The sequence below is a fragment of the Rattus norvegicus genome, chromosome 20 (genome assembly GCF_021556685.1).
Source record: "Rattus norvegicus strain SHRSP/BbbUtx chromosome 20, alternate assembly SHRSP_T2T, whole genome shotgun sequence".
NCBI lineage: Eukaryota > Metazoa > Chordata > Mammalia > Rodentia > Muridae > Rattus > Rattus norvegicus.
In genome coordinates, this window is record NC_141553.1 from 49,644,184 (window position 1) to 49,655,217 (window position 11,034).

General features: G+C 46.4%; 1 long non-coding RNA gene across 1 annotated transcript; it reads right to left on the bottom strand.

Moving 5' to 3' along the window:
- Positions 1 to 5,295: 5,295 nt before the first annotated feature.
- On the bottom strand, positions 5,296 to 6,298 carry LOC102550842 (uncharacterized). Its single transcript, XR_015645941.1, has 2 exons — positions 6,192 to 6,298; positions 5,296 to 5,550 (listed from the first exon to the last, which is right to left on the bottom strand). It is a non-coding gene; the product is annotated as an uncharacterized LOC102550842 (long non-coding RNA).
- Between the last annotated feature and the right edge of the window lie 4,736 nt (positions 6,299 to 11,034).

The window sequence follows — 11,034 nt, forward strand, 5'->3', positions numbered from 1 at the left end:
CTCTGCCTAAAGGGCTACTAGGATCACAGGAATACACCACCACACCCATATTGGTCAAAATAATTTTTTTCTTTGGTTCTTTTTTTTTTTTCCTTTGGTTCTTTTTTTCGGAGCTGGGGACCGAACCCAGGGCCTTGTGCTTCCTAGGTAAGTGCTCTACCACTGAGCTAAATCCCCAGCCCCTCAAAATAATTTTTAACAAAGGTATCCAGACCAGTCAGTTGAGAAAAGACGGCATGTTCAACAAACGGTACTGGAAAGACCAGACATCCATAGGTAAGGAGTGAACTTGGAACCTTACTTATTAACGTCATATAAAAAAATCAACTCACGAAGAACTATGTATTAAGACCTAAGGCCACAAAAAAACTCCGAGAAAAAAAAGTGAAGGGAAGCCCTTCATGCTCTTAGATGTAGCAGTTATCGCTTGGATAAGACACCTAAGGTACGCACAACAAAAGTTTTAAAAATAGACAAATTGGATTCTATGGAAATTCATGTCTGCAAGCCTAGCTCTTGGGAGGACCAAAATTTCAGGGGCAGCCTGGGATATACAGGAAAACATTTTTTTTAAAAACGGGGAGGGGCAACATAGAGAAAGGCTACAAAGTGGAAAAATACTTATATAAATTAAAATATATAAAATAAAATATTTACATATAACTATATGTGAATGCATATAACCTGAATATATAGAAATGTTAAAAACGCCAAAAAACAAACTACTTGGTTAGAAATTGGGCAAAGGCTTGGATAAGTACTTCTCCAAAGATTACAAAAAAAAAAAAAATGCAAGTAAGTGCATGAGAAGTTGCCCAGTCATTCAACTACACAAGTGCAGGTAGCATTGAGCTGGCTACTGTATAGAAAGGAGCAGGTGTTGGCAAGCAGACAAGGAAACTGGGACTCCTGTGCATTGTTCAGCTGATGCCCAAATGCCACCCTAGCAGCTCCTCAAAAGACAATGGTCTTGTCAGTTGGCCCGAGAGAGCTGCCTCTGCTGTGTACCAGGAAGAAATGACAGTAGGTGTTGGTAAGTAGATGTGTGACCCTGACTAAAGAGCCAAAATGTGGAAACAACTCAAGTGAGAGATTTTGGTTTCTTTAAAAACCCAGTTATGTTGTGTGATTATGGTTTTGTTTTTAATCCCGGGTGTGGGATTTGGGGCTGCTTCAGATTGCCCGCAGCAGCTGACTGTGCTTTGTCTCGTGCTCTGGCAAAAGTGCGGTTCTGCCAGCTGCAAATAGTTCACATTTGGGATTCTGGGGACTCTTGAGAGGGTAGAAAGATGGCCAGAGTTCTGAGAGGTTGGGGAGGCTGCTGCTCCCCCCTGCTGCTGGTGGTTTCTGTTACTATGGTTTGTCAAGTGGTTGATATTTTGATGATGAATTTCAACGTGGTCCCAAGGAACCCAACACTTGTAGTCAGCAGGAAGTAGTCTAATGAGATGGACACCCCTTTTGCCCTCTAATCTTCTTTCTCTCCTACCTAGTGTTAGGGGGTTGGATGGGATTGGGGTGGAGAAGGATAATAGGCAAAAGAACCCAATAAAGTAGCCAAAAAGAACGGTTGCAGGAAATGATGGCAAGGCAAAATAAAATAAAATAAAATAAAATAAACTGACTATTCAGCCTTAAGGAGGAAATAGATTCTGCCGTATGCTAACACACACAGAAACCTTGACATCATACACAATATCGTGCTATGAGAAATCTAAGTCACAAAAGATAACTGCCCCGTGACTCTCAATATTTGAGGCACTTCACTGTTGTCCAAAGCTGAGAGGTAGAAAGTAAATCAGTATTATCCAGGGCTGGAGGTTGGGAAGGCAGGGAGTTACTGTGAAATGGGCATAGCACTTCTGTTACAAGACAGAAAGCTCCCCGGAGGTGGATGGTGGTGATAGTTGCCCATGGTGAGCAGATGAGGCGTACAAATGTCTAATAGGGTAACTTTTATTTTGCATAATTTGCTGCGATAAGGCAAAAATGTAGAGGGGAGAGGAGATCTAGTTTGATATTGGGATACAAGTCTACAAACGCAGAGAAGGGGACCCAGAAGCAGATTCACATCTGTGGATGGCACAGGCTTGATGTATACACCAAGCTGGTGCTGGGGGATAAAAGAGGTGGTGTAGGACAAAAGGCATTTTTAGGATACTGTATGGCGACAGTAGCATTTTAGGATATAGTATTGCAAGAGTAGCATGTCCATTTGGGGGAAGGAATGATACATGGTCCTGTCTCATGCTTAAACAACAATTAAACCCGGGTGGCATCTAATTCTAACTTTGAAAGGCAAAACAATGGGATCTTTTAGAAAACAGTATAGAATGTGTTTATGACCCCAGGGTAGGAAAAGAAATTTTAAACAGGATGCAGCAAACGTCCCCCAGTGGAAAAACCGAACTGGGAAGTTGAATTGTATTTGAAAGACGAGTCTCTTGTTTTTCAAAGACAATGAGGGAGCCTGAAAGGAAGGCCACAGAGTGGGGAAGGTGTCTGCCACCCACGTAATTGGCAGAGAACTGGCCTCTCTACTAAACAAAACCACCACAAATTGTTTTTAAAAAGGCTGGGGGTTGGGGTGGTGGGGGACTCAGGAGGCTAATGAATTGAAAAAGGCCCTTCCTAGTTTTCAGGGGCAGATCCTGAGGGCTTGGAAGTACAAGAGACTTCTTCCTTTTTTCCCCCTAAAATATTTCTTAGGAGTCAAGACTCTTGTGAACACAGGGGTAGATAGCATCTTGGATGGGGAAAGAAGTTGGACCCAATGTAGACCTGGGCAAACCTGGGCTCACCTGGCAGGAAGCTCAGGCGTGAACGCCATTCATGGTCCTGTACTGATGGACGGCTGTGCCTTGTACCCCTCTCACCAAGTCAAAGGTGACCTTGAGTAAAATGTTCTATATGGGTCTGAAGATACGGCTGGGCCACTGAAATGCCTCCTCTTTCAAAGGACTGGGGTCCTATTCCCAGCATGGTATCAGGTAATTCTAAAATGCTACGTTACTGCAGTCTCAGGGGATCTGGTGCCCTCTTCTGGTCTCCCCTGACACACTTACACATAATTAAAAATGAAACTCTTTAAAGCCGTCCTTTGTGGTGAAGGCAGATTCCAAAGAGCTATTTGCTGTCTGTAGCTGACCCCATGCTCCACGGATGGGCAGTAAATCCTTTCTTTTATTCATATCTATCACACTTCATAAACCCAATATCTTCATGGCCAATGAATCCCTGAGAAGCTATTGAGGCTCTTTGTCCAGGGAAAGGAAAACGAAAACACAACAAAATACCACTCTGAAGTCACAAGAGTGGCTAAAACTGAAGAGGCTAGTAGGATGCTGGGGCCTGGGGGCTGTAACAACTGGAGACTGCTTGCTACCCTGGGAGAAGCTAAGCCTGCAAATCCCATTGTCGACAGACTGCCACCAGCTGCTAAGTTGCAGTTGCACACCTACGTCTTTACCCAATAGAAATGTGTGCACAAAGGTCCCATAGACACATGCAAGGATGTTTGCAGAAGTGCTCTTGAAAGGAAAAGTTTAAAATTGTCCCCTAGACAAAAGTTGAAGCCAAAAGCAGGCCCTAGAACTTGCCTGTTCCAGAAACTAGCTGATCACAGAAAGAGTAATTGCACCAGCTGGTTCAGCCACTTTGTTCCAGAAACTAGCTAACCATAATAGCAGCTGACCATAGTAGCAGCTGACCATAGTAGCAGGAACTGGTTAACTATAAAGTTAGATTAAAATCTTAAAGAACAATCATGAGAAACAGGAGGTTCTTCCTTGTGATTCGGTATGTTTTTTCCTTTAGATACCCCTTCTTCCAACCATTCGAGGTCGAACTCCTCTACCCCTGTGTGGGATATGAGTCTCGACCCCAGTGCACTTGTTTCTGTCATCCCTATCGATAAACCTCTTGTTGATTGCACTAAGATCGGTCTCTCGTGAGTTCTTGGGGGGTCGTGTCATCCCGAGACTTGAGTGAGGGTCTCCCTGCTCCGGGGGTCTTTCACTCTGAAACTAGAAGCAACCCACATGGTTATCAATAACAATGGATAATCTATTGTATCATTATATGTATAAAAGTTATGGGGGGCAGCCTCCAAGACAGTCCCCAGGACCTCCCTCCTCCTGACACTCCTATCATTATGTGGTCCCCTCCCATAGGCTCTGCGATGGGTAATGGTGGGAGACCACAGTAACGGTGTGCCACTTTAAGGACTGGGTTGATTCTAGGTGACACCACAGTTCCCATCTTGGGAGCATGTTCTCTCACGTATGACACTGTCTCTTGGTTCATTGGCACTGAGGAATCTGTCATGGCAGTTCTGTGTTGAGGCCCACTTGAGGAAGCAAAGTCTCCTCCCAGCAGCCATGGGAGCTAGTTCTGAAGTGGCTCCTCCAGCCCCAGCTAAATCCTTGGAGATCGTAGCCCAGGGCATAGCTTGGTGGCCACTGAGGGACTGCAGCCATAGCTTGGCTAGGTGGCTTTCAGATTCTGACTAGAACAGATGTGACAGCATAAATGCTAGTCTTGGCAGGTCTGCATGGGTGATGTGTTACATAGTAACAGATTAGCCATGCAGTGGGGTCATAAGATGGTAGAAACAGTTACAACTGTCAGCAGGAGTAAATGTTACAATACACCTGTGTCCATCACTCCATTAACTGATGTTAAACACATGGGATGCTTGGTGAGACCGCAAACCAAGATAAGACCGGGGAGTGATTCCCCGAGTCAGGTGTGTGGCCTGGTAGGGAGGGAGGGTGGGGAGTGGGAGGGGACACAGTGCTGGCCTCTTTCCGGTGTGGTGGTTTCTGATTCCACTAGTGGACTTGCCAGAGTATTTTGGAGAAATCTCATTATGCCATGGGTTCCTTTTAACCCCCTTCCCTGCTATAATGCAAACACACACACACACACACACACCACACCTACCACACACATGCACCCCCCACACACTATACTCACACGTATACATAGATACACACACATACACACACAACACACACACTACACACACCACACCCACCACGCACATGCACCCCTTCCACACATCACATACACACACCACACACATGCACCCCTTCCACACATCACATACACACATACCACACACATGCACCCCCTGCACACACTATACTCACACATATACACAGATACACACACACACACGCACACACCATACACACACACCACACACATGCATACACACACATACACACACATACACATACATGCACACATACATACACATACATGAGACAAAACTTACTGGCTATACAAAGCTGTACAGATGAGTTTCATTTAAAAAAAGTAAACCAATTAATTCACTAAAAAGCCAAAACGCTGGTGTAGTTCAGGAAAAGACAAATGGGATCAAGATGCGCTCTCTTCTTCTTTCCTTCCTTTTTTCTTTTATAAATGAAACAGCAGCATGTTCTCCAGAGGAAGAAATCATGCACGGAGAAAACCATAGACAGGTCAGATTGCTGGACAGCTCTGGAACTGTTTGAAGACGTGGATCTGGACTGAGCCAGACACCTGCAGACCATAAGTTAGGGTTACTCAGCAGCAGAACCAATCAATGGTGGGTACACCTAAATGTGTCTCTTCATATATTCACACATAATAGAATGTGTATGCTCATATAACACACATTCGTATGTATGTATGTGTGTATATACATGGGTGCTTTACTCACATATGAGTTCATGTGTCTGTTGTGTTACTTTAAGAGGCAACCTGAACAGGATACCTATTTGTCCCCATGGGACAACAGCAGACCAAAGGAATGATTCCATCTAAGTCTGGCTTTGTGAACCACTGAGTTTCTGGGGGCTACTTACAGGGTCATGGATGAAGGGTGACCTACAGAGGCAAGGACAAACGACGTGGATGGCTGCATTTCCCAAAGAGCCCACCTGGTACAGGTAAGGACCAATGAAAGTCGTATCCTTGGAGTGTCCTGCACAGCTTGTAAGCAGTTGTCCCCACCTCGCCCCCCATTATCTACTGCTTATGTAACCTCGGAGTACTCTGTGAGCCCCATAAATTTCTTGAGTGTCCTGAGCCTTCCCCCCTCTCTAGGGGCAGGGGGATGTTCCAATCCATACAGCAGCAATTCCCCCCCTTTCCTCCTCAAACACATATGTGGCAGAGGTTGCTCTAAGGCATTGGCTTACAGGACTGCGGACACCAGCTAGTCCGGAACATCCTTCGTAGCCTAGTAGTCCGGAACCCCAGGAAAGTGGCTTTCAGGCTGAAGTCAAATGGCATCCAATGGCAGGATTGCTTCCTCAGGAGAGAACACGCCTCTTCCTTAAGGCTTTCATCTGATTGGATAAGGCCAGGAAGGAGGACAGTCTGTTTTACTTGGTCTAGTGGTTTAAATGTCATTCCCCTTAAAAAGCAAAACACAGACAAAACAACTCCACCTCATAGCAGCATTGCAGAAGCATTTGGATAAAACCCTAATCATAGCAGAATTGACGAAGAAAATCAATCCCGTGAATACAGTGCTGGCTGTCTCCCTCTGTAACAGCCTTGGGCAGAGGTGGAAGAGGGCACAGGAGAAGCTGAGGGAACTCTGGCTTCGCACTCCGAGCGCCTCCTCCTGGAGGGCTGCTTGGTGTAGAGAATATCCCTAGACTTATGGAAGGGCCGTGAGGCTGAAGTTGCTGATGTCAACCGAGAGCAGACGTTTTGGTCCTTTGAGCCAGCAAGCCAGGCAGGAAAGTACTGTACTCAGAGGCATGAGGAAGCCATTTTCCTTATACAGTCTTTCACTCGCACCTTGATTTTATTTTTCATTTTATGTGTATATTTTGTCTGTGAGTTGTTGGACCACATGCTTTAGTGCCCACGGAGGCCAGAAGAGGTTGTTCTGGCCTGGATCCGCCTGGAATTGGAGTTACAGACAGTTGTGAGCTGCCTGTGGGTGCTGGGAACGGAACCCTGATCTTCTGCAAGAGGCGCTAAGGGGCTTTTAACTGCTGAGCTGTCTCTCCTGCCCTGTTTGCACCTCATCTACCTCCCCACCACTTACGCCATCCTGTTCTGCCCAGGGGGTCATGTGGTGAGGTCTGGATGCACTCACTAGGCTACCTTGAGCTCTCTAGAGCAGACTTTGGCAAAGATGCCCTTAGACAAGGTCGTGGTCTCTCCGTTTTGCAGATGGAACTGATGACATGGCAGATGCTGTGAGCGACTTGCGGTGGTAGTCACTGCAAGGTGCGCTGAAAGTGACGCTTTCAGATCAGTGGCCACCGAGGAAGCACTGCTCCCTCTCCCTTGCTGGATTTTGGGATCCGGGTAGCAGAACCGCGAACGAGCGCGTGCTTGACTAGCTATGGCCACCAGGGGGCGCGAGATAGCTGAGGAGGGTTGCTGGATGCTCAGGGTACCTGGTCCATCTCGCTGGGACTCCTCTCAGTTATATTCCTGTCGCTGTGCCTCCCAGGTTTGGGGTGGCCTCGTTCATCCTCTATTTTTACAGCGCTGGTTCTGACTGTCTCCCACCCTAGAGTCCAGCTGCTTCTCCAAGGCGCTCTGGGTGCCGATGACAGTCGCTGTTCCTTCTCTTTTCGACTTGGGTGGATAGCGCCAGCACTGGCCTCCTAAGGGGGAAGTGAACAGTGACCTTCATGGTTTCTGAGGAGCAGGACCTCCAGGCCCTGGAGAAGAGTTCAAAGGCCACCTATCCATGGTGCAAATTCCATCCTTACAGGCGTCCCATTGCACCTGTCTACAGCTCTGTCTAGGACTTACTTTGGGACCAGATTAAGGTTTTATAAAAGGATACTCAATTAAATTTCAGATAAACAACAAATTATTTCTTGTCATATAAGTACGTCCCATGAAGTATCTGAGATATATAATAATACAAAAAGAAATTTCTTATTTTTCCGATAAGCAAATCCAACTTTGAATCCCCTGGGTTTTTCTGTTTGTTTGTTTGTTTGTTTTGTTTTGTTTTCTGGAATCCTTGCCAGGAATAAGTTTAGGCGGAGGCAGGCAGGGAAGGAATGGGGCTGAGGCAAAGTCAAAGTTGGCATGAAGCCTCATAAGTTTTCTTCAAAGCCTTCTCCATTACAGGAAGTTGTGGTACATCCCCGACTGTCACATTGGCTCCTCTCACTTCATCAATTCTTTCACAGATTAAAAGGAAAAGAAACAACCATTTTAATAATTTTGTCCAGCAAAAATTGTGACTCTTGATGCCTTATGGGCTGTTTCCTTCTGAGGCCCTTAATAATTTTTATATTAACTTTTTTATTGTACAAATCTGTGTTTTGCTATTTTAGGGCATTGGCTTCTGCACTGGGCTCTAAGCCACACAGGAACTGTCCCATTGGGCAGAAGAAATATGGACATCCTCATTTTACCTCTCCCAACCCTGAGCCAAGAGCCTTCTGGGAACTACACATCTGGACACTGAGTTCATACCCAGTGAATGGTATACAAAAACCTGTATGGGATTTTTGTCTTTGGGACAGACTCAGCCCAGTGTAATGGGTCAAATCTCTTCAAAGTTCCCACTGGTTGCCCTGTGTGGAGCTCATGTCTCTCACCCCGATGTAGGATTCCATCCGAGATGAGACCCGCTCCATTGTAAATGCTTCCGTGGTCATGACCTCTGTGCAGGCTAGATTCGTGTCAACTTCATAGAAGGTAAACTGGAATTTTGGGAGAGAAAACCTCAGTTGAAAAAGTACACCTCCCAGATTGGCCTGTGAGAAAGTCTGTGGCTCATTTAGGTTTCTCTTTTGATTAAATGATTGATGTGGGAAAGTCCAGCCCATTGTGGGAGGTGCCACCCTTGGGAATGGTGGTCCTGGGTTCTATAAGAAACCAGGTTGACAAGCCATGGGGAGCAAGCCAGTAAGCAGCACCCCTCTATTCCTTCTGTATCAGCTCCTGCCTCCAGGTTCCTGCCCTGACTTCCCTCAGTAATGAGCTTTGAGGTGAAACTACAAGCTCCTTGAGTCGTTTGGAGTCATGGTGTCTCACCAGAGCAACAGCGACCCTAACCGAAACCCCCCATCTGGACCCTGGCCGTCTGGAAGCTAGGTATGTGAGTGTATGAGGTTGCTGTAACAGTCTCTCAAGCAGCAGTGCTTAAACAGCAGAGATTTAGAGTCTCTGAAAGATGTGTATCTGACGGTAAAGCACTGGGAAGACTGGCTCATTTTAGGGAATATCTATGTCAGGTGGCCCTCCCTGGACAGCCATCTTCTGTCTCTTCATGTAATTTTGGGTGTGTGCCTGTCCCTGTGTCCAAATTTCTTCCTTTCATGGGGTCGCCTGTCCTATGGGATCAGGGCCCACACCAAAGGCATCAATTTAACTCACCCAGGGCTTCCTAGGGTACTTTCTGAGATTTTAGGGACTAGGATCCTAACACAGGTTGTTTGAGGCTGGACACAAGTCAGTCTATAGCACCAAGGGAACCCTCGTGTGTTACCCAGCTATTCGATGGTGCTGAGATGACTCTAGAGTCCCCTCTGTGCCATAGTAGACAGAGCCTTGGGTGTCAGGAAGCTTGGTCAGGAAATGCACACAACTGTGTCGGCACGGGCATTATCAAGAAGTAGTGTAGAAAGAATATCTTGTGTATAGTATGGATGTATCAACTGAAAATGAAAAAAAACTATAGGAAAGGGGAGAATAGAAGGTGGGACATTTGGGAGGCAGAAAGGATTCTGGGATAGAGTGAGGCACCGGAGGGTTTGGCCCCCGGGGACACTGAGGAGCACCTGCATGGAAGCTGAACGGAGGTAACTACCACGTGGCATAACTTCATTACCACCTAGTCAGAGAACAAGCCAAAACTTGTTATGGCCAGTGTCTATAAATATAAACAGAGTTGTTATTCCAGGAGCAGAGGCTGGGAGGAAAAGCAAGTGCATACAGAAAACACACAGTCACAGAGTAGTATTACTGTTGGGTGCCTCCCATGGGTCATCTTTGATGTCAACCTGACTACCTGTTAAATCAACCCAAACCCAAGCTGATGATGCAATGGTCCGCTTTTCCCCCGAAGAATGATACCCTGGACTCAAATAGTATGCAAAAGCAAAGAGCGTTTTGTTCTGTAGAGAAGTCCAGTGTGCTGGGGTCTACCATCTACCAAAATGGAGGTGGCCAAGTGAGCTCGTAGGCCTACTTTAAAGCACATTCGGAGAATTCCGGGGGGGTGGTAGGTGACTGTTCTCTTAATCTGTTGGCTCTATTTCCAAGGACATTCCAGAACCATTGCTGGAGCCTGAAGGGCTGGAAACTGTTGCTGGGGGAGTCTGGAAACTGTTGCTAGGGGAGTCTGGAAACTGTTGCTGGGAGAGTCTGGAAACTGTTGCTGGGGGAGTCTGGAAACTGTTACTAGGAGAGTCTGGAAACTTGCTGGGGGAGTCTGGAAACTGTTACTAGGAGAGTCTGGAAACTGTTACTAGGAGAGTCTGGAAACTGTTGCTGGGGGAGTCTGGAAACTGTTGCTCGGAGAATCTGGAAACTGTTGCTAGGGGAGTCTGGAAACTGTTGCTGGGAGAGTCTGGAAACTGTTGCTGGGGGAGTCTGGAAACTGTTACTAGGAGAGTCTGGAAACTGTTACTAGGAGAGTCTGGAAACTGTTGCTGGGGGAGTCTGGAAACTGTTGCTGGGGGGAGTCTGGTTGCTGACCCATTACACTTGCCAGGTGGTGAGGCAGCTTCTAATGTTGCAAGGCAGCTTCTGACTGGCTGCTTGAGGCCTGTTTTTTTTGTTTTGTTTTTTTTTTTTTGTTTTGTTTTTTTTTTCAAGATTGACTTGCTTGTACTTGCTTGGTTCTTGGGAACAGATTTAGGCCTTGTCTCCTGAACCGTTAACTTGAAGCCTGTGATTGAGTCAGCCTGTCTCATGTAGGGAATTTTCTTGATCAGATATGGAGCCTCACCCTAAGACTCATCTTCTAGAACACGGAGAAAGGAAGCTTTTGCTTTTTGCCTGCCTGCTCTCATTTTCGCTGGCACAGAGCTATCCAGCACAGAGCCC